This window comes from Salvelinus namaycush, chromosome 6 (assembly GCF_016432855.1).
Source record: "Salvelinus namaycush isolate Seneca chromosome 6, SaNama_1.0, whole genome shotgun sequence".
NCBI classification, from domain to species: Eukaryota; Metazoa; Chordata; class Actinopteri; order Salmoniformes; family Salmonidae; genus Salvelinus; species Salvelinus namaycush.
The window spans coordinates 51,793,634-51,815,450 of record NC_052312.1 but is presented as its reverse complement, the minus strand read 5'-3'; the positions used below and the strand labels follow the sequence as shown (position 1 = coordinate 51,815,450).

General features: G+C 45.3%; 1 long non-coding RNA gene across 1 annotated transcript; it reads left to right on the top strand.

Annotated features, from left to right (window-relative positions):
* The first annotated feature begins 942 nt into the window (after positions 1 to 942).
* LOC120050151 lies at positions 943 to 18,511 on the top strand. Its single transcript, XR_005477165.1, has 3 exons — positions 943 to 1,959; positions 11,012 to 11,486; positions 18,369 to 18,511. It is a non-coding gene; the product is annotated as an uncharacterized LOC120050151 (long non-coding RNA).
* The last annotated feature ends 3,306 nt before the right edge of the window (positions 18,512 to 21,817 follow it).

Genomic DNA, 21,817 nt, shown 5'->3' with positions numbered 1-21,817 from the left:
ATTCAAACAGAGCAGGACAGACAGGTTCCAATGCAAGTCCCTATTCAGTTCATCTCCAGGGGTTTAGACTTGCTGGATGACTTGAAAATAGCTTTTTGTCCACACTTTGGGCTTTGTGTAGAAAGAAAGGTACATATGAAGAAAATAACCCCATACCTACTGTGAAATATGGTGGTGGATCTTTGATGTTGTCACGTTCTGACCATAGTTCTTGTATGTTGTGCTTGTTTTAGTGTTGGTCAGGACGTGAGCTGGTTGGGCATTCTATGTTGTGTGTCTAGTTTGTCTGTTTCTGTGTTCGGCCTAATATGGTTCTCAATCAGAGGCAGCTGTCAATCGTTGTCCCTGATTGGGAATCATATATAGGTGGCTTGTTTTGTGTTGGGGATTTGTGGGTGGTTGTTTCCTGTCTCTGTGTTTTCTCTGCACCAGCTAGGACTGTAGCGGTTTGCCACATTTTGTTATTTTGTATTTGTAGTGTTCACTGTTTAATTAAACATGTTGAGCACTGGCTACGCTGCGTGTTGGTCTGATCCCTGTTACACCCCCTCTTCTAGTGAAGAGAGGGAAGGCTGCCGTTACAGATTACCAGGTTGGTCCTGGTCAGTCCCTGGATGGGAGACCAGATGCTGCTGGAAGTAGTGTTGGAGGGCCAGTAGGAGGCACTCTTTCCTCTGGTCTAAAAAAATATCCCAATGCCCCAGGGCAGTGATTGGGGACACTGCCCTGTGTAGGGTGCCGTCTTTTGGATGGGACGTTAAACGGGTGTCCTGACTCTCTGAGGTCATTAAAGATCCCATGGCACTTATCGTAAGAGTAGGGGTGTTAACCCCGGTGTCCTGGCTAAATTCCCAATCTGGCCCTCAAAACCATCACGGTCACCTAATAATCCCCAGTTTACAATTGGCTCATTCATCCCCCTCCTCTCCCCTGTAACTATTCCCCAGGTCGTTGCTGCAAATAAGAACGTGTTCTCAGTCAATTTACCTGGTAAAATAACGGATAAATAAAAATAAAAAATAAAACAGATGTTATGCGTCTATTTATCTTCTAGGGCCCTTGTCAAGGTCAACGGCATCATGAACTTTTCCCGGTACCCGTACGTTTTTTGCCAAAAACCTGGTTGCCTTGGCCACAAGTGGATCTTCCAGCAAGGAAATAACCCCAAGCACACATCAAAGTCAACATTGTGCAATGGCCATTTCAGTGTCTGGACTTGAACCCCATTGAAATCCTGTTGGTTTGAAATAAAGGGGGCGGTCCATAAGTGCAGACAAAGAATATCAAGGATCTAGAAATGTTCTGTATGGAGGAATGAGATCCCTGTCAATGTGTTCTCCCATCTCATTACCATGTTCTGTATGGAGGAATGAGATCCCTCTCAATGTGTTCTCCCATCTCATTACCATGTTCTGTATGGAGGAATGAGATCCCTCTCAATGTGTTCTCCCATCTCATTACCATGTTCTGTATGGAGGAATGAGATCCCTCTCAATGTGTTCTCCCATCTCATTACCATGTTCTGTATGGAGGAATGAGATCCCTCTCAATGTGTTCTCCCATCTCATTACCATGTTCTGTGAATAAGGAGGATTAGTGTGAGAATGGGCGACGTGTGTGTGTGTGTGTGTGTGTAGGGGGCATTTATACAGTACCCTATATATGCAGTGATCACCAACAGTGTCTGGTTTAGACGTGGTTGCCATAGCAGTAAGCTACTACACCATCACAACTGATTTTTCTAGTTGGATTCATTCAACCAAAGCTTAGCTGGTCATTGAGTGCCATTGGATCTGGCTTGTTCTTGTGAACCACCGGTGGTGTGTCTATTGAACTGAATTCTCATGGTGAAACTATTCCTTTATAAATTATTTTTTCAAAAGCAACATTAAACATCTAATAGTTATAGTGTAAAAGCAGCTGAGCTGGGGAAGGAGAAAGGAGATACCTAGTCAGTAGGTGAGCTGGAGAAGAGGAAAGGGGATACCTAGTCAACAGGTGAGCTGGGGAAGGGGAAAGGGGATACCTAGTCAGTAGGTGAGCTGGAGAAGAGGAAAAGGGGATACCTCGTCAACAGGTGAGCTGGGGAAGGGGAAAGGGGATACCTAGTCAACAGGTGAGCTGGAGAAGAGGAAAGGGGATACCTAGTCAACAGGTGAGCTGGAGAAGAGGAAAGGGGATACCTAGTCAACAGGTGAGCTGGAGAAGAGGAAAGGGGATACCTAGTCAACAGGTGAGCTGGAGAAGAGGAAAGGGGATACCTAGTCAACAGGTGAGCTGGAGAAGAGGAAAGGGGATACCTAGTCAGCAGGTGAGCTGGAGAAGAGGAAAGGGGATACCTAGTCAGTAGGTGAGCTGGGGAAGGAGAAAGGGGATACCTAGTCAACAGGTGAGCTGGGGAAGGGGAAAGGGGATACCTCGTCAACAGGTGAGCTGGGGAAGGAGAAAGGGGATACCTAGTCAACAGGTGAGCTGGAGAAGAGGAAAGGGGATACCTCGTCAACAGGTGAGCTGGGGAAGGAGAAAGGGGATACCTAGTCAGTAGGTGAGCTGGGGAAGGGGAAAGGGGATACCTCGTCAACAGGTGAGCTGGAGAAGAGGAAAGGGGATACCTAGTCAGTAGGTGAGCTGGAGAAGGAGAAAGGGGATACCTAGTCAGTAGGTGAGCTGGGGAAGGGGAAAGGGGATACCTAGTCAACAGGTGAGCTGGGGAAGAGGAAAGGGGATACCTAGTCAACAGGTGAGCTGGGGAAGGGGAAAGGGGATACCTAGTCAGTAGGTGAGCTGGAGAAGAGGAAAGGGGATACCTAGTCAACAGGTGAGCTGGAGAAGAGGAAAGGGGATACCTAGTCAACAGGTGAGCTGGGGAAGGGGAAAGGGGATACCTAGTCAACAGGTGAGCTGGGGAAGAGGAAAGGGGATACCTAGTCAACAGGTGAGCTGGGGAAGGGGAAAGGGGATACCTAGTCAACAGGTGAGCTGGGGAAGGGGAAAGGGGATACCTAGTCAACAGGTGAGCTGGGGAAGAGGAAAGGGGATACCTAGTCAACAGGTGAGCTGGGGAAGGGGAAAGGGGATACCTAGTCAACAGGTGAGCTGGGGAAGGGGAAAGGGGATACCTAGTCAACAGGTGAGCTGGGGAAGAGGAAAGGGGATACCTAGTCAACAGGTGAGCTGGGGAAGGGGAAATGGGATACCTAGTCAGTAGGTGAGCTGGGGAAGGAGAAAGGGGATACCTAGTCAGTAGGTGAGCTGGAGAAGAGGAAAGGGGATACCTAGTCAGTAGGTGAGCTGGGGAAGGAGAAAGGGGATACCTAGTCAGTAGGTGAGCTGGGGAAGGAGAACGGGGATACCTAGTCAGTAGGTGAGCTGGGGAAGGAGAAAGGGGATACCTCGTCAGTAGGTGAGCTGGGGAAGGAGAAAGGGGATACCTAGTCAGTAGGTGAGCTGGAGAAGAGGAAAGGGGATACCTAGTCAGTAGGTGAGCTGGGGAAGAGGAAAGGGGATACCTAGTCAACAGGTGAGCTGGGGAAGGGGAAAGGAGATACCTAGTCAGCAGGTGAGCTGGGGAAGGAGAAAGGGGATACCTCGTCAGTAGGTGAGCTGGAGAAGAGGAAAGGGGATACCTAGTCAGTAGGTGAGCTGGGGAAGGAGAAAGGGGATACCTAGTCAACAGGTGAGCTGGGGAAGGAGAAAGGGGATACCTCGTCAGTAGGTGAGCTGGGGAAGAGGAAAGGGGATACCTAGTCAGTAGGTGAGCTGGGGAAGAGGAAAGGGGATACCTAGTCAGCAGGTGAGCTGGGGAAGGAGAAAGGGGATACCTCGTCAGTAGGTGAGCTGGGGAAGGAGAAAGGGGATACCTCGTCAGTAGGTGAGCTGGGGAAGAGGAAAGGGGATACCTAGTCAGCAGGTGAGCTGGGGAAGGAGAAAGGGGATACCTCGTCAGTAGGTGAGCTGGGGAAGAGGAAAGGGGATACCTAGTCAGTAGGTGAGCTGGGGAAGGAGAAAGGGGATACCTAGTCAACAGGTGAGCTGGGGAAGGGGAAAGGGGATACCTAGTCAGTAGGTGAGCTGGAGAAGGGGAAAGGGGATACCTAGTCAGTAGGTGAGCTGGGGAAAGAGAAAGGGGATACCTAGTCAACAGGTGAGCTGGGGAAGGAGAAAGGGGATACCTCGTCAGTAGGTGAGCTGGAGAAGAGGAAAGGGGATACCTAGTCAGTAGGTGAGCTGGGGAAGAGGAAAGGGGATACCTAGTCAGTAGGTGAGCTGGGGAAGGGGAAAGGGGATACCTAGTCAGCAGGTGAGCTGGGGAAGGGGAAAGGGGATACCTAGTCAACAGGTGAGCTGGGGAAGGGGAAAGGGGATACCTAGTCAGTAGGTGAGCTGGGGAAGGAGAAAGGGGATACCTCGTCAGTAGGTGAGCTGGAGAAGAGGAAAGGGGATACCTAGTCAGTAGGTGAGCTGGAGAAGGAGAAAGGAGATACCTAGTCAGTAGGTGAGCTGGGGAAGGAGAAAGGGGATACCTAGTCAACAGGTGAGCTGGGGAAGGAGAAAGGGGATACCTCGTCAGTAGGTGAGCTGGAGAAGAGGAAAGGGGATACCTAGTCAGTAGGTGAGCTGGAGAAGGAGAAAGGAGATACCTAGTCAGTAGGTGAGCTGGGGAAGGAGAAAGGGGATACCTAGTCAACAGGTGAGCTGGGGAAGGAGAAAGGGGATACCTAGTCAACAGGTGAGCTGGGGAAGGGGAAAGGGGATACCTAGTCAGTAGGTGAGCTGGGGAAGGAGAAAGGGGATTCCTAGTCAGTAGGTGAGCTGGGGAAGGAGAAAGGGGATACCTAGTCAGTAGGTGAGCTGGGGAAGGGGAAAGGAGATACCTAGTCAGCAGGTGAGCTGGGGAAGGGGAAAGGAGATACCTAGTCAGCAGGTGAGCTGGGGAAGGGGAAAGGGGATACCTAGTCAGTAGGTGAGCTGGGGAAGGAGAAAGGGGATACCTAGTCAGTAGGTGAGCTGGGGAAGGGGAAAGGAGATACCTAGTCAGCAGGTGAGCTGGGGAAGGGGAAAGGGGATACCTAGTCAGCAGGTGAGCTGGAGAAGGGGAAAGGGGATACCTAGTCAGCTGCTCGTTGCTCGTCATTTCACTGAGTCTACCTTTAACCTCTTGAGATGGGAAAACATGTTTTTTTAATGAAGTTGAACATGCTCTTTATGACAATGTTACAATTAGGTGACATAAATAGTTGTATTAAACTAAATTACCCAAAAGGAACTGTTGAAGAAATGACCCTCTTATCAACCAATGGACTTCATAATAATGATATGGTGAATGAGTTTATCAGGAAGTGCATAGGAGATGTTGTACCCAATGTGACTATTAAAACCTACCCCAACCAGAAACCATGGATAGATGGGAGCATTTGCGCAAAACTGAAAGCGCGAACCACCGCATTTAACCAGGTCAAGAAGACTGGGAATATGGAAGAATACACACATTGCTCTTATTCCCTCCGCAAAGCAATCAAGCAGACTAAACGTCGGTACAAAGTTGAGACTCAGTTGAAAGGCTCAGACACGAGATGTATGTAGCAGGTGTTGGGGTAGGTTCCTTGTTCCTTGTCAATCATTGGCTTATTGGTGAAATCAGCAATCAGACAATATCTTCTTTAACTAAATCAATTAAACCTTTATTAATGCAATTGCAGACAGAAGTTGACAACAGAAACACAGCACGTATGTTTCAGAGTAAGTTCTGCAAAATAAAAAAAGGTCAAAGTTGCTTTAATATGCTTGCAGTCGAACCCCTAGTGATGTAACTGCCTACGTCAACACCTTCTACTCATGAGACCAAGCCCATGCATATACAGTTATACAAACTTGCAGGAGAGAACAATAGTTCCAGTGTTTTCTAAGGGCTCGGCAGTAATTTTTCATTCCCGTGTGTGCGAGTAATTGTCTCTGGCCCCCTCCCAGTTAGGGGGAGTGACGAGCTCTACAGCAGAGTCTCAGCACTCAATCGCTGGTTGAAAACTGTTTTCTGCCCCTCCCAAAAGATAGAATTTGTAGATAATTGGCCCTCTTTCTGGGACTCACCCACAAACAGGACCAAGCCTGACCTGCTGAGGAGTGACGGACTCCATCCTAGCTGGAGGGGTGCTCTCATCTTATCTACCAACATAGATAGGGCTCTAACTCCTCTAGCCCCACAATGAAATAGGGTGCAGGCCAGGCAGCAGGCTGTTAGCCAACCTGCCAGCTTAGTGGAGTCTGCCAATAGCACAGTCAGTGTAGTCAGCTCAGCCATACCCATTGAGACTGTGTCTGTGCCTCGACCTAGGTTGGGCAAAACTAAACATGGCGGTGTTCGCCTTAGCAATCTTATTAGGATAAAGACCTCCTCCATTCCTGCCATTATTGAAAGAGATCGTGATACCTCACATCTCAAAATAGGGTTACTTAATGTTAGATCCCTCACTTCAAAGGCAGTCATAGTCAATGAACTAATCACTGATCATAATCTTGATGTGATTGGCCTGACTGAAACATGGCTTAAGCCTGATGAATTTACTGTGTTAAATGAGGCCTCACCTCCTGGTTACACTAGTGACCATATCCCCCGTGCATCCCGCAAAGGCGGAGGTGTTGCTAACATTTACGATAGCAAATTTCAATTTACAAAAAAAAAAATGGCGTTTTCGTCTTTTGAGCTTCTAGTCATGAAATCTATGCAGCCTACTCAATCACTTTTTATAGCTACTGTTTACAGGCCTCCTGGGCCATATACAGCGTTCCTCTCTGAGTTTCCTGAATTCCTATCAGACCTTGTAGTCATAGCAGATCATATTCTAATTTTTGGTGATTTTAATATTCACATGGAGAAGTCCACAGACCCACTCCAAAAGTCTTTCGGAGCCATCATCGACTCAGTGGGTTTTGTCCAACATGTCTCTGGACCTACTCACTGCCACAGTCATACTCTGGACCTAGTTTTGTCCCATGGAATAAATGTTGTAGATCTTAATGTTTTTCCACATAATCCTGGACTATCGGACCACCATTTTATTACGTTTGCAATCGCAACAAATAATCTGCTCAGACCCCAACCAAGGAGCATCAAAAGTCGTGCTATAAATTCTCAGACAACACAAAAATTCCTTGATGCCCTTCCAGACTCCTTCTGCCTACCCAAGGACGTCAGAGGACAAAAATCAGTTAACCACTTAACTGAGGAACTCAATTTAACCTTGCGCAATACCCTAGATGCAGTTGCACCCCTAAAAACGAAAAACATTTGTCATAAGAAACTAGCTCCCTGGTATACAGAAAATACCCGAGCTTTGAAGCAAGCTTCCAGGAAATTGGAACGGAAATGGCGCCACACCAAACTGGAAGTCTTCCGACTAGCTTGGAAAGACAGTACCGTGCAGTACCGAAGAGCCCTCACTGCTGCTCGATCATCCTACTTTTCCAACTTAATCGAGGAAAATAAGAACAATCCAAAATTTCTTTTTGATACTGTTGCAAAGCTAACTAAAAAGCAGCATTCCCCAAGAGAGGATGGCTTTCACTTCAGCAGTAATAAATTCATGAACTTCTTTGAGGAAAAGATCATGACCATTAGAAAGCAAATTACGGACTCCTCTTTGAATCTGCGTATTCCTCCAGGGCTTAGCTGTCCTGGATCTGCACAGCTCTGCGAGGGCCTGGGATCGGGAGAGACACTTAAGTGTTTTAGTACTATATCTCTTGACACAATGATGAAAATAATCATGGCCTCTAAACCTTCAAGCTGCATACTGGATCCTATTCCTACTAAACTGCTGAAGGAGCTGCTTCCTGTGCTTGGCCCTCCTATGTTGAACATAATAAACAGCTCTCTATCCACCGGATGTGTACCAAACTCACTAAAAGTGGCAGTGATAAAGCCTCTCTTGAAAAAGCCGAACCTTGACCCGGAAAATATAAAAAACTATCGGCCTATATCGAATCTTCCATTCCTCTCAAAAATTTTAGAAAAAGCTGTTGCGCTGCAACTCACTGCCTTTCTGAAGACAAACAATGTATACGAAATGCTTCAGTCTGGTTTTAGACCCCATCATAGCACTGAGACTGCACTTGTGAAGGTGGTAAATGACCTTTTAATGGCGTCAGACCGAGGCTCTGCATCTGTCCTCGTGCTACTAGACCTTAGTGCTGCCTTTGACACCATCGATCACCACATTCTTTTGGAGAGACTGGAAACCCAAATTGGTCTACACGGACAAGTTCTGGCCTGGTTTAGATCTTACCTGTCGGAAAGATATCAGTTTGTCTCTGTGAATGGTCTGTCCTCTGACAAATCAACTGTACATTTCGGTGTTCCTCAAGGTTCCGTTTTAGGACCACTATTGTTTTCACTATATATTTTACCTCTTGGGGATGTTATTCGAAAACATAATGTTAACTTTCACTGCTATGCGGATGACACACAGCTGTACATTTCAATGAAACATGGTGAAGCCCCAAAATTGCCCTCGCTAGAAGCCTGTGTTTCAGACATAAGGAAGTGGATGGCTGAAAACTTTCTACTTTTAAACTCGGACAAAACAGAGATGCTTGTTCTAGGTCCCAAGAAACAAAGAGATCTTCTGTTAAATCTGACAATTCATCTTGATGGTTGTAAAGTCGTCTCAAATAAAACTGTGAAGGACCTCGGCGTTACTCTTGACCCTGATCTCTCTTTTGACGAACATATCAAGACTGTTTCAAGGACAGCTTTTTTCCATCTACGTAACATTGCAAAAATCAGAAATTTTCTGTCCAAAAATGATGCAGAAAAATTAATCCATGCATTTGTTACTTCTAGGTTAGACTACTGCAATGCTCTACTTTCCGGCTACCCGGATAAAGCATTAAATAAACTTCAGTTAGTGCTAAATACGGCTGCTAGAATCCTGACTAGAACCAAGAAATTTGATCATATTACTCCAGTGCTAGCTTCCCTACACTGGCTTCCTGTTAAGGCAAGGGCTGATTTCAAGGTTTTACTGTTAACCTATAAAGCGTTACATGGGCTTGCTCCTACCTATCTTTCCGAGTTGGTCCTGCCGTACATACCAATACGTACGCTACGGTCACAAGACGCAGGCCTCCTAATTGTCCCTAGAATTTCTAAGCAAACAGCGGGAGGCAGGGCTTTCTCCTATAGATCTCCATTTTTATGGAACAGTCTGCCTACCCATGTGAGAGACGCAGACTCGGTCTCAACCTTTAAGTCTTTACTGAAGACTTATCTCTTCAGTAGGTCATATGATTGAGTGTAGTCTGGCCCAGGAGTGTGAAGGTGAACGGAAAGGCTCTGGAGCAACGAACCGCCCTTGCTGTCTCTGCCAGGCCGGTTCCCCTCTCTCCACTGGGATTCTCTGCCTCTAACCCTGTTACAGGGGCTGAGTCACTGGCTTGCTGGTGCTCTTTCATGCCGTCCCTAGGAGGGGTGCGTCACTTGAGTGGGTTGAGTTACTGACGTGATCTTCCTGTCTGGGTTGGCGCCCCCCCTTGGTTTGTGCTGTGGTGGAGACCTTTGTGGGCTATACTCGGCCTTGTCTCAGGATTGTAAGTTGGTGGTTGAGGATATCCCTCTAGTGGTGCGGGGGCTGTGCTTTGGCAAAGTGGGTGGGGTTATATCCTTCCTGTTTGGCCCTGTCCGGGGGTTTCTTCGGATGGGGCCACAGTGTCTCCTGACCGCTCCTGTCTCAGCCTCCAGTATTTATGCTGCAGTAGTTTATGTGTCGGGGGGCTAGGGTCAGTTGGTTATACCTGGAGTACTTCTCCTGTCTTATCCAGTGTCCTGTGTGAATTTAAGTATGCTCTCTCTAATTCTCTCGTTCTCTCTTTCTCTCTGAGAACCTGAGCCCTAGGACCATACGTCAGGACTACCGGGCATGCTGACACCTTGCTGTCCCCAGTCCGCCTGGCCTTGCTGCTATTCCAGTTTCAACTGTTCTGCCTGCGGTTACGAAACCCCTACCTGTCCCAGACCTGCTGTTTTCAACTCTTAATGATCGGCTATGAAAAGCCAACTGAGATTTATTCCTGATTATTATTTGACCATGCTTGTCATTTATGAACATTTTGAAAATCTTGGCTCTCTCTAATTTTCTCCTTCTCTCTTTCTTTCTCTCGGAGGACCTGGGCCCTAGGACCATGCGTCGGGACTGCCGCCCGTGGTGACTCCTTGCTGTCCCCAGTCCGCCTGGCCTTGCTGCTATTCCAGTTTCAGCTGTTCTGCCTGCGGTTATGGAACCGCCACCTGTCCCAGACCTGTTGTTTTTCAACTCTTAATGATCAGCTATGAAAAGCCAACTGAAAATTATTCATGATTATTATTTGACCATGCTTGTCACTTATGAACATTTTTGAACATCTTGGCATAGTTCTGTTATAATCTCCACCCGGCACAGCCAGAAGAGGACTGGCCACCCCTCATAGCCTGGTTCCTCTCTAGGTTTCTTCCTAGGTTTTGGCCTTTCTAGGGAGTTTTTCCTAGCCACCGTGCTTCTACACCTGCATTACTAGCTGTTTGGGGTTTTAGGCTGGGTTTCTGTACAGCACTTCGAGATATTAGCTGATGTACGAAGGGCTATATAAAATAAAATTGATTGATTGATTGGTTTACAGTGGTATGTCTGACTTGTCTCTTATCTCTTTCCCTCCCCTGCAGGATTCTGTGTCTATGTATCTCTTTTAGCCTTGAGGCGCTTTCTCACAGACACCCTGTTTTGACTGAAATAACTCACACATCTCTCAGACCGTTTCTTATAAGAAGCAGAGACTAGAAAAGAACTGTGGAACAGTATTAAACATTATAATGAATAAATACATATTGCTAATCTGTGGTCCAGGACCCTATAAATGTTGTGGGGGAGGGTCATATAACCCCGCCCCTTCTATTAATACAACATCAGCATAATCAATTATTATAATACATCAATCATTTGGTGCAGCCCCTATCATGACCCCAAGGTGAACCCCATCACAGGGTCTACAGACAACCACGGACTATAAAGGGAAAACCAGCCACCAGGACACTGACGTCTTGCTTCCGGACAGGCTGACCACCTTCTGCCCTCACTTTGAGGATAACACAGTGCCACCGACGAGGTCCGCTATCAAGGACTGTGCCACTGACGAGGTCCGCTATCAAGGACTGTGCCACCGACGAGGTCCGCTATCAAGGACTGTGCCACCGACGAGGTCTGCTATCAAGGACTGTGCCACTGACGAGGTCCGCTATCAAGGACTGTGCCACCGACGAGGTCCGCTATCAAGGACTGTGCCACTGACGAGGTCCGCTATCAAGGACTGTGCCACCGACGAGGTCCGCTATCAAGGACTGTGCCACCGACGAGGTCTGCTATCAAGGACTGTGCCACCGACGAGGTCTGCTATCAAGGACTGTGCCACCGACGAGGTCCGCTATCAAGGACTGTGGGCTCTCCTTCTCCGTGGCCGACGTGAGTAAGACATTTAAGCGTATTAACCCTCGCAAGGCTGCGGTGCAAGACGGTATCCCTAGCCGCGTCCTCAGAGCATGCGCAGACCAGTTGGCTGGTGTGTTTACAGATATATTAAATCACTCCCTATCCCAGTCTGTTGTCCCCACATGCTTCAAGATGGCCACCATTGTCCCTGTACCTAAGAAAGCAAAGGTAACTGAACTAAATGGCTATCGCTCCGTAGCACTCACCTCTGTCATTGTGAAGTGCTTTGAGAGACTAGTCAAGGATCATGTCACGGGGGCGCTAGAGAGCGTGCTATGGAGTAGACGTGCTGTGCTAGAGCTCCGCTCAATTTTGAAACAAATTAGTATTTATCTTAACCTCTCACAACCTATAACTTCAAACAAATATGACAAAGGGGAAAGGCACCAAAAAAGGGGGCGCTAAACAAGATAATTGGAATGAGATAGACAACGAACCAATTTCAACGTCGCCGACCCACGAGGAGCTAGCTGAAGAGGCTAGCTTCCAAGAGTTCCCCACAGATCCTACTCAACGTGACATACTGGCTGCCATAAACGCACTAAGCAAGAAGGTGGACACAAGGTTGGCTGATATCTCAAAGAGTATTGGGACTTTGGCCGAAACTGTGAAGGCAACTAAGAGAAGGGTGCACGAGGTTGAGCAGACGACAGTCGATCACGAGGCCAGACTACAGGACATAGAGAAACAGTGCGCAACGTTAAAAAATGACAACAAAACCCTGAAGGCCCGACTGGAAATGCTCGAGTCGCATTCAAGACGCCAGAACATCCGAATATGTGGGATCCAGGAGGACACTGAGAAAGGGAAACCCACTGAATTTGTCTCGGAGCTGATACCGGCATTGCTGGGGAGTGAACACTTCAAAACGGCCATCCTGATCGACCGCGCACACAGATCACAGGCAACGAAGCCGGCCAAGGGCGGGCCACCAAGGCCATTCATTGTAAGGCTGCACTATCCCCACACCAGGGATCTCATCCTCAAGCTGGCTAGTCAAAAGTTCCCCCTTAACTACAACGGAGCCAGGGTGTCTTTCTACCCAGATCTTACCTTGGAGGTGAGGAACCAACGGAAAGAGTATGATGAGGTACGCAACAAATGCAGGGCGGCCAACATCCGATATGGATTCCTCTTCCCAGCCCGGTTTAAGGTGACAGTCGAGGGATCAACACGTACGTTTGACAACGCAAAAGAGGCCGATCTGTTCTTGACAAGCAAGCTCCCCGGCTGAGGATACAGAACGGCTAAATGGCCAAATACAGGCCAGGAATGTGTTTGAATTGAATTTCCGGCCTATGTCTTTTCGATCAGAAGATCAGAAATTGGGACTTATAGGATAGGTGAGATGTTGTGGCTAATATAGCATTGTTTGGCATGTCATGTTTTGGCGCCACTCACCCCCTAACGTGAGAGTTAAGTTAAGTGTTATTTAATATTAGTTTATATGCGGAGCATCTATAGACGACGAGTTAGTTCAAGCTGTATGTCTAGACACCCTAAGGTTTGTGTGTTAGCCAAGGAGTGCTTCGTTTGGGGAAGTCACTCACTAAAGGGATGGGAGGGGGGATGGGGTCTGTGTTTTATGTTCACGTTTATTAATACAGGTGGCATGACAAGCTCCCGTACGGCGGGACGTTTTTCTTCTGGGTTTTCTATGACAGCAGCAATTTGCTTTAAAATAAGAAATGCCACATAGTGACCGAGCACAGAGTAGACCAGGTGGAATAAAGATAGTCAGCTGGAACTGTAATGGATTAGGGCATGTCGTGAAACGAGCTAAGGTTTTTTCTCATCTTAAATCACTGGGTGCTGACATAGTGCTTCTTCAAGAAACTCATATTAAACGCTCGGCGCAGGCCAAGCTACGAGTCAGCTGGATCGGTCAGATATACCAGTCTAACTTTGATGCAAAAGCGAGAGGGGTAGCAATCCTGATAAGGAAAAACATTCCTTTTGTTTACTCAACCTCGATTTCAGATCCTAATGGTCGGTATATTATTGTTGCTGGTACACTGAATTCAAAACCAATAACCATGGTCAATTTATATGGACCCAATTTCGATGATCCATTATTTTTTCAAAGGGTATTTAAGGCCATACCAAATATCTCGGATACAAGTGTTATTGTTGGAGGTGACTTTAACTGTACGTTAGATCCTCTTTTAGATAAACAGTTATCAAGGTCACTTCAACAATCAAATGCCAGTGTCTGTCTAAATACATTGATGACAAACCTTAACATTGTCGATATTTGGAAACTGACGCACCCAACAGACAGGGATTATTCTTTCTTTTCATCAGTTCATAAATCATATTCCAGAATTGACTATTTCTTGTTGGACTCCAAACTAATTTCAGCAGCTGAGTCGGTTACCTATCACCCCATTCTAATTACGGACCACTCTCCTCTGTCCATGGTGCTGAAACTCGACAATATGTCGACAGGTCGGCGACCGTGGCGCTTAGACGCATACCTGTTGAAAGATGAGGCTTTTTGTCAGTATTTGAAGGAGCAGATTGCCTTTTTCCTCAGAACTAACGACACGGGGGATGTTGACGACTCCACCCTTTGGGAATCTCTAAAGGCTGTGATTAGAGGTTACATTATTTCTTATACATCAGAGAGGAAGAAACGTGCCAATACTAGGCTGAGAGAAATTGAAAGAGAGTTAGGGGAACAGGAGAACGTTTTTAGGACAAATTCCTCATATACAGTCCTTGAGAAGATCACAAAGTTAAAATATGAATACAATACCATCCTTTCGAAACGGGTGGGCTCTTTACTTGCTAGAACGCAACAAAGTTATTTTGAACTGGGGGACAAACCACATAAATTATTAGCAAGACAGCTAAGGCATGTACAGGCATCTAGAGCTATTCACAAAATAAAAGACAAGAAGGGTAAAATAGTAACAGATCCGCAGGACATTAATAAATGCTTTGCGCAGTTTTACTCAGAGCTATACCAATCAAAATGCGATGCTACTGATCCACAAACTATGGAACGCTTTCTCGCTGAATGTGAACTTCCTAAACTAGACAGGGGGGCAGCTGCTGCACTCGATGCAGGGATAACCTTAGAGGAAATTAACACAGCGATAGCACAATTTCCAAACAGCAAGGCCCCTGGGCCCGATGGATATGTAATAGAATTCTATAAGAAGTACTGCGCTAGTCTATCTCCACTTATGTTGCGAATGTTTCAACAATCAAAAGAAAATGCCAAACTCCCGCAAACACTGTATGAGGCTACAATAGCCCTGATCTTGAAAAAAGATAGAGATTCCGTGGAGATGTCGTCGTATCGCCCCGTGTCGTTACTCCCCATAGAAAACAAGGTGTTGACAAAGATATTGGCAAACCGATTGAAAAAATATATTTCCGACATCATACACCCTGACCAGACAGGTTTTATCCCGGGCCGACATATATACTACAATTTGAGACGCCTTTTCAACGTAATGTATCATGATCATAAAGTTGAGGCAGTGGTAATCGCTCTTGATGCAGAGAAGGCGTTTGATCAGATTGAGTGGAAGTATATGATGTCGGTTCTGGAGCATTTTGGGTTTGGAAAGGAATTTATTAATTGGATAAGTTATTATTATTATTAAATTATTTATGCACACCCAATGGCCTCCGTGGTGACCAATCAGGAAATGTCGCAGTCATTCCGCCTGTTCAAGGGGTGCCGACAGGGGTGCCCTATTTCGCCTGCTCTCTTCGCTATAGCCATATAGCCCTTGCTACTCGCATTCGGGCATGTCCCGATATAGCTTCTGTTAAAATAAAGGACACACAGCACAAAATTTCCCTATATGCAGACGATGTTCTTTTGTTTTTGTCCAAGCCTAAAACTTCTATTCCACCCTTACTTAACTTGATAAACACATTCGGCTCCTTCTCTGGCTACAAGATAAACTGGCAAAAAAGTGAGTTGATGCCAATATCACGGCCTGTGGATATGCAATTTCTGCAATCTACCCCGTTTAGAACAGTGAGGGACAAGTTCACAAGCCTTGGCATTGTAGTGACAAGAGACCTTGATCAGCTATTGAAAGCGAATTGGGACATGAAAATATATCAGCTTAAACAAAATATAGATTTTTGGAAAACTCTGCCTATTTCCTTGGTTGGTCGTATAAACGCTATTAAAATGGTTGTCCTACCCAGGTTTCTTTACCTCTTCCAATGTCTACCCAATTTCATACCACAAAGCTATTTTAAGAAACTGGATTCAATAGTAACTCCATTTTTATGGGATAACAAGGCAGCCAGAATTGCAAAGAAGCATTTATGCAAGTACAAGATAGAGGGGGGCTTTGGCCTTCCTCACTTCAAACTGTATTATTGGGCTGCTAATCTGAACATTGTGTCTTTCTGGAGGGAAAGTTTACCTGCGATGAGACAGAAGGATATGCCTTCATGGCTTTTGATTGAGCAGGCCTCCTGTCAACGTTCCTCACTCCCTGCACTTGTTAATAGCCCATCATATGTGAAAAAAGCCACTTATGACTCCAATCCAGTCATTTGTCATACGCTTAGGATCTGGAAACAGATTAGGGATTTTCTTAACATACCCACTGTTTACATAGACAGCCCGATTAGCCTGAATCATGCTTTCCACCCTGCATTGGATGATGTGGTGTTTTCACAGTGGAGGGAGAAGGGGCTCACAACAATTGGTAATCTATACATAGATGGTCAGTTAGCTTCATTTCAACAACTACAGGCAAAGTTCAACATGCCAACAACACATTTTTTCAGATACCTCCAAATCAGGAATTTCTTAAGGACACATATCCCACAGTATGGCATGAAGCCAAATAGTCCTACATTAGATAGCTTGATCCTTGTCAAACCCCATTCAAAAGGGTCGGTCTCTAGACTGTATGATGTGCTACAGGCCCACATAGAGGTATCCACAGACACCATTAAAAGGGCTTGGGAACAAGAACTTGGTTCAGAAATCTCAAATGAGGACTGGATAGAAGCTCTCAGGAATATAAACCACAGTTCAGTGAATGCCAGACACAACCTTGTACAGTTTAAGGTTATTCACAGGTTACACTACTCAAAAGTAAAACTGCATAAAATATTCCCGGACACCTCACCACTGTGTGAGAGGTGCAAGCAGGAGGAGGGGACGTTGACCCACTTATTCTGGACATGCCCTAAATTACATGCTTACTGGGCTCTCATTTTTGATTACTTATCTAAGGCCTTTGATAGAGTTCTAGCCCCAGACCCATTGATCGCTCTGTTTGGTACAGTTGATGGGAATAACCAGGAAGGGAAAGCTGTCTCTCTTTGTACTCTATTAGCCAAAAGGCTCATATTGCAATTTTGGAAATTGGAGACTGTACCTACCTTTGAAATGTGGTTACGGGATTTAGGGAATGTAATACATATGGAAAATATTCGATACAACACCTCCAATAGAAGTCCATTGTTTTACAAAATATGGCAGCCGATACTGGATAAATGGTCTAGTCCCGCTTCATAACTGGGCTGACGATCTGCTGCTACTCTGTGCTGTACTACACTCAATATTTATTTTTGGCTTAACTACACTGCTTGTAATGACTATATGCTGTCTTCTTATACATGTACCACCTAATAGGATTTTGTTTTATTTTGTGTATGTGTGAGTTAACTTTTGTTTTGTCCTCTAAAGTGGCCATCCCATTCAACTGTACAATGAATGTCATTGTTTGTATTGCTGTCTTTTTTACTTTATTTTTATTGGAAAATAATAAACATATTATAAAAAAAAAAGGATCATGTCACCTCCACCTTACCTGTCACCCTAGACCCACAACTGCATCTTGCCATCTTTATGTAATACATGTATCACTAGCCACTTTAACCTATGCCACTTTATGTTTATATACCCTACATTACTCATCTCATATGTATATACTGTACTCTATATCATCTAATCAAATCAAATCAAGTTTATTTTATATAGCCCTTCGTACATCAGCTAATCTCTCGAAGTGCTGTACAGAAACCCAGCCTAAAACCCCAAACAGCAAGCAATGCAGGTGTAGAAGCACGGTGGCTAGGAAAAACTCCCTAGAAAGGCCAAAACCTAGGAAGAAACCTAGAGAGGAACCAGGCTATGAGGGGTGGCCAGTCCTCTTCTGGCTGTGCCGGGTGGAGATTATAACAGAACTATGCCAAGATGTTCAAAATGTTCATAAGTGACAAGCATGGTCAAATAATAATCATGAATAATTTTCAGTTGGCTTTTCATAGCCGATCATTAAGAGTTGAAAATAGCAGGTCTGGGACAGGTGGCGGTTCCATAACCGCAGGCAGAACAGTTGAAACTGGAATAGCAGCAAGGCCAGGTGGACTGGGGACAGCAAGGAGTCATGCCCGGTAGTCCTGACGTATGGTCCTAGGGCTCAGGTCCTCCGAGAGAGAGAAAGAAAGAGAGAAGGAGAGAATTAGAGAGAGCCAAGATTTTCAAAATGTTCATAAATGACAAGCATGGTCAAATAATAATCAGGAATAAATGTCAGTTGGCTTTTCATAGCCGATCATTAAGAGTTGAAAACAGCAGGTCTGGGACAGGTAGGGGTTCCATAACTGCATCTACTGCATCTTGCCTATGCCGTTCTGTACCATCACTCATTCATATATCTTTATGTACATATTCTTTATCCCTTTACACTTGTGTGTATAAGGTAGTAGTTGTGGAATTGTTAGGTTAGATTAGTCGTTGGTTATTACTGCACGGTCAGAACTAGAAGCACAAGCATTTCGCTACACTCACATTAACATCTGCTAACCATGTGTATGTGACAAATAAAATTTGATTTGATTTGCTTACTGCCCCAATAGATCCACAGATGATGCAATCGCTGCCACACTGCACTCTGCCGTATCCCATCTGGACAAGAGGAATACCTATGTAAGAATGCTGTTCATCGACTACAGCTCAGCATTCAACACCATAGTACCCTCCAAGCTCATCATCAAGCTGTTCAACTGGGTCCTGGACATCCTGACGGGTCGCCCCCAGGTGGTGAAGGTAGGAAACAACATCCCCTCCTGTACTCCCTGTTCACCCATGACTGCACTTCACTGAAAGTATTTATTATGTAATAGACATGTACCACTGTCTCACCCTACACTGTTTAGTGCCAAAGAAAGGGTTTCCTCCTCTGCTGTAGTTGAGGGCTAAATCACCATGGAGATATTTCTATATAAATCACAAGCTCTACAGCCAGGACATTAGATCAAATACAGGATGACAATATTACTCTGTCGACTCTAAATGGATTCATGTTATTTCTCTCTTCTCGGGTTCCGGTTAAATGAGATACAATACAACTTTGTGGCTTTCGTTATTTTTTTTGCCCTCAGAATGCCCTGTATCTTTAGAAATTATCCAATCTCCTGATAATGGAGGCTAGGTTTTCAGAACCAGGAAATGTTTCAATAATAAATGTCATGTGATCAGAAACACCATTGTGTGGTCAGTCATGTGATCAGACACACAATTGTGTGGTCACAGTCATGTGATCAGACACACCATTGTGTGGTCACAGTCATGTGATCAGACACACCATTGTGTGGTCACAGTCATGTGATCAGACACACCATTGTGTGGTCAGTCATGTGATCAGACACACCATTGTGTGGTCACAGTCATGTGATCAGACACACCATTGTGTGGTCACAGTCATGTGATCAGAAACACCATTGTGTGGTCAGTCATGTGATCAGACACACCATTGTGTGGTCACAGTCATGTGATCAGACACACCATTGTGTGGTCACAGTCATGTGATCAGACACACCATTGTGTGGTCACAGTCATGTGATCAGACACACCATTGTGTGGTCAGTCATGTGATCAGACACACCATTGTGTGGTCACAGTCATGTGATCAGACACACCATTGTGTGGTCACAGTCATGTGATCAGACACACCATTGTGTGGTCACAGTCATGTGATCAGACACACCATTGTGTGGTCACAGTCATGTGATCAGACACACCGTTGTGTGGTCACAGTCATGTGATCAGACACACCGTTGTGTGGTCACAGTCATGTGATCAGACACACCATTGTGTGGTCACAGTCATGTGATCAGACACACCATTGTGTGGTCACAGTCATGTGATCAGACACACCATTGTGTGGTCACAGTCATGTGATCAGACACACCATTGTGTGGTCAGTCATGTGATCAGACACACCATTGTGTGGTCACAGTCATGTGATCAGACACACCATTGTGTGGTCACAGTCATGTGATCAGACACACCATTGTGTGGTCACAGTCATGTGATCAGACACACCATTGTGTGGTCACAGTCATGTGATCAGACACACCATTGTGTGGTCACAGTCATGTGATCAGACACACCGTTGTGTGGTCACAGTCATGTGATCAGACACACCATTGTGTGGTCACAGTCATGTGATCAGACACACCATTGTGTGGTCACAGTCATGTGATCAGACACACCATTGTGTGGTCACAGTCATGTGATCAGACACACCATTGTGTGGTCCACTTGCAATAAGAAGCAATGAGAAAGCTGTAATTGTCACATGTATTTATTAGTCACTAGTTTTATACATGTTATCTTTTTCATTTAATGAGTTATAACAATTTCAACATGATACAGAATTCCAATGTAATGACAATTATCAGGAAGTCCCAAAGTCTCAGAGAAATGCAGAAAATACAAAGGACATCATAAGGAACCAGACAATTACAGCAAACAGCCGTGTGTGTTACGTGTGTTATGTGTGTTACGTGTGTTGTGTGTGTGTTGTGTGTGTTACGTGTGTTGTGTGTGTTGTGTGTGTTGTGTGTGTGTTACGTGTGTTGTGTGTGTGTTGTGTGTGTGTTGTGTGTGTGTGTGTGTGTGTGTGTGTGTGTGTGTGTGTGTTGTGTGTTATGTGTGTTGTGTGTGTTATGTGTGTTGTGTGTGTGTTATGTGTTATGTGTGTTGTGTGTGTGTTATGTGTGTTGTGTGTGTGTTGTGTGTGTGTGTGTGTGTTGTGTGTTATGTGTGTTGTGTGTGTGTTATGTGTGTTGTGTGTGTGTTGTGTGTGTGTGTGTGTGTGTTATGTGTGTTGTGTGTGTGTTGTGTGTGTGTGTGTGTTGTGTGTTATGTGTGTTGTGTGTGTGTTATGTGTGTTGTGTGTGTGTTGTGTGTGTTGTGTGTGTGTTATGTGTGTTGTGTGTGTGTGTGTGTGTTGTGTGTGTGTTATGTGTGTTGTGTGTGTGTGTGTGTGTTACGTGTGTTGTGTGTGTTGTGTGTGTGTTGTGTGTTGTGTGTTGTATGTGTGTTATGTGTGTTACGTGTGTTGTGTGTGTTGTGTGTGTGTTATGTGTGTTGTGTGTGCGTTGTGTGTGTGTTGTGTGTGTGTGTGTGTTGTGTGTTATGTGTGTGTTGTGTGTGTGTGTGTGTTGTGTGTTATGTGTGTTGTGTGTGTGTTGTGTGTGTGTTGTGTGTGTGTTGTGTGTGTTGTGTGTGTGTTATGTGTGTTGTGTGTGTGTGTGTGTGTTGTGTGTGTGTTATGTGTGTTGTGTGTGTGTGTGTGTGTGTTACGTGTGTTGTGTGTGTTGTGTGTGTTGTGTGTTGTGTGTTATGTGTGTTGTATGTGTGTTATGTGTGTTGTGTGTGTGTTGTGTGTGTGTTGTGTGTGTTGTGTGTGTTATGTGTGTTGTGTGTGTGTTATGTGTGTTGTGTGTGTGTGTGTGTGTTATGTGTGTTACGTGTGTTGTGTGTGTTATGTGTGTTGTGTGTGTTGTGTGTGTGTGTGTGTGTTACGTGTGTTGTGTGTGTTGTGTGTGTTGTGTGTGTGTTGTGTGTTGTATGTGTGTTGTATGTGTGTTATGTGTGTTGTGTGTGTGTTGTGTGTGTGTTGTGTGTGTTGTGTGTGTGTTATGTGTGTTGTGTGTGTGTGTGTGTGTTGTGTGTGTTACGTGTGTTGTGTGTGTTGTGTGTGTGTTGTGTGTGTTGTGTGTGTGTTATGTGTGTTGTGTGTGTGTTGTGTGTGTTGTGTGTGTGTTGTGTGTGTGTTATGTGTGTTACGTGTGTTGTGTGTGTTACGTGTGTTGTGTGTGTGTTGTGTGTGTTGTGTGTGTTACGTGTGTTGTGTGTGTTACGTGTGTTGTGTGTGTTGTGTGTCCACCTTGCAACCAGGCACCGACATCTGACTGCCACTGTGGGTAGAGTTAAGTCACAGGGCCTTCATTTAAAAAAAAAAAAACTTTATTTAACTAGGCAAATCAGTTAAGAACAAAATCGTATTTACAACGAC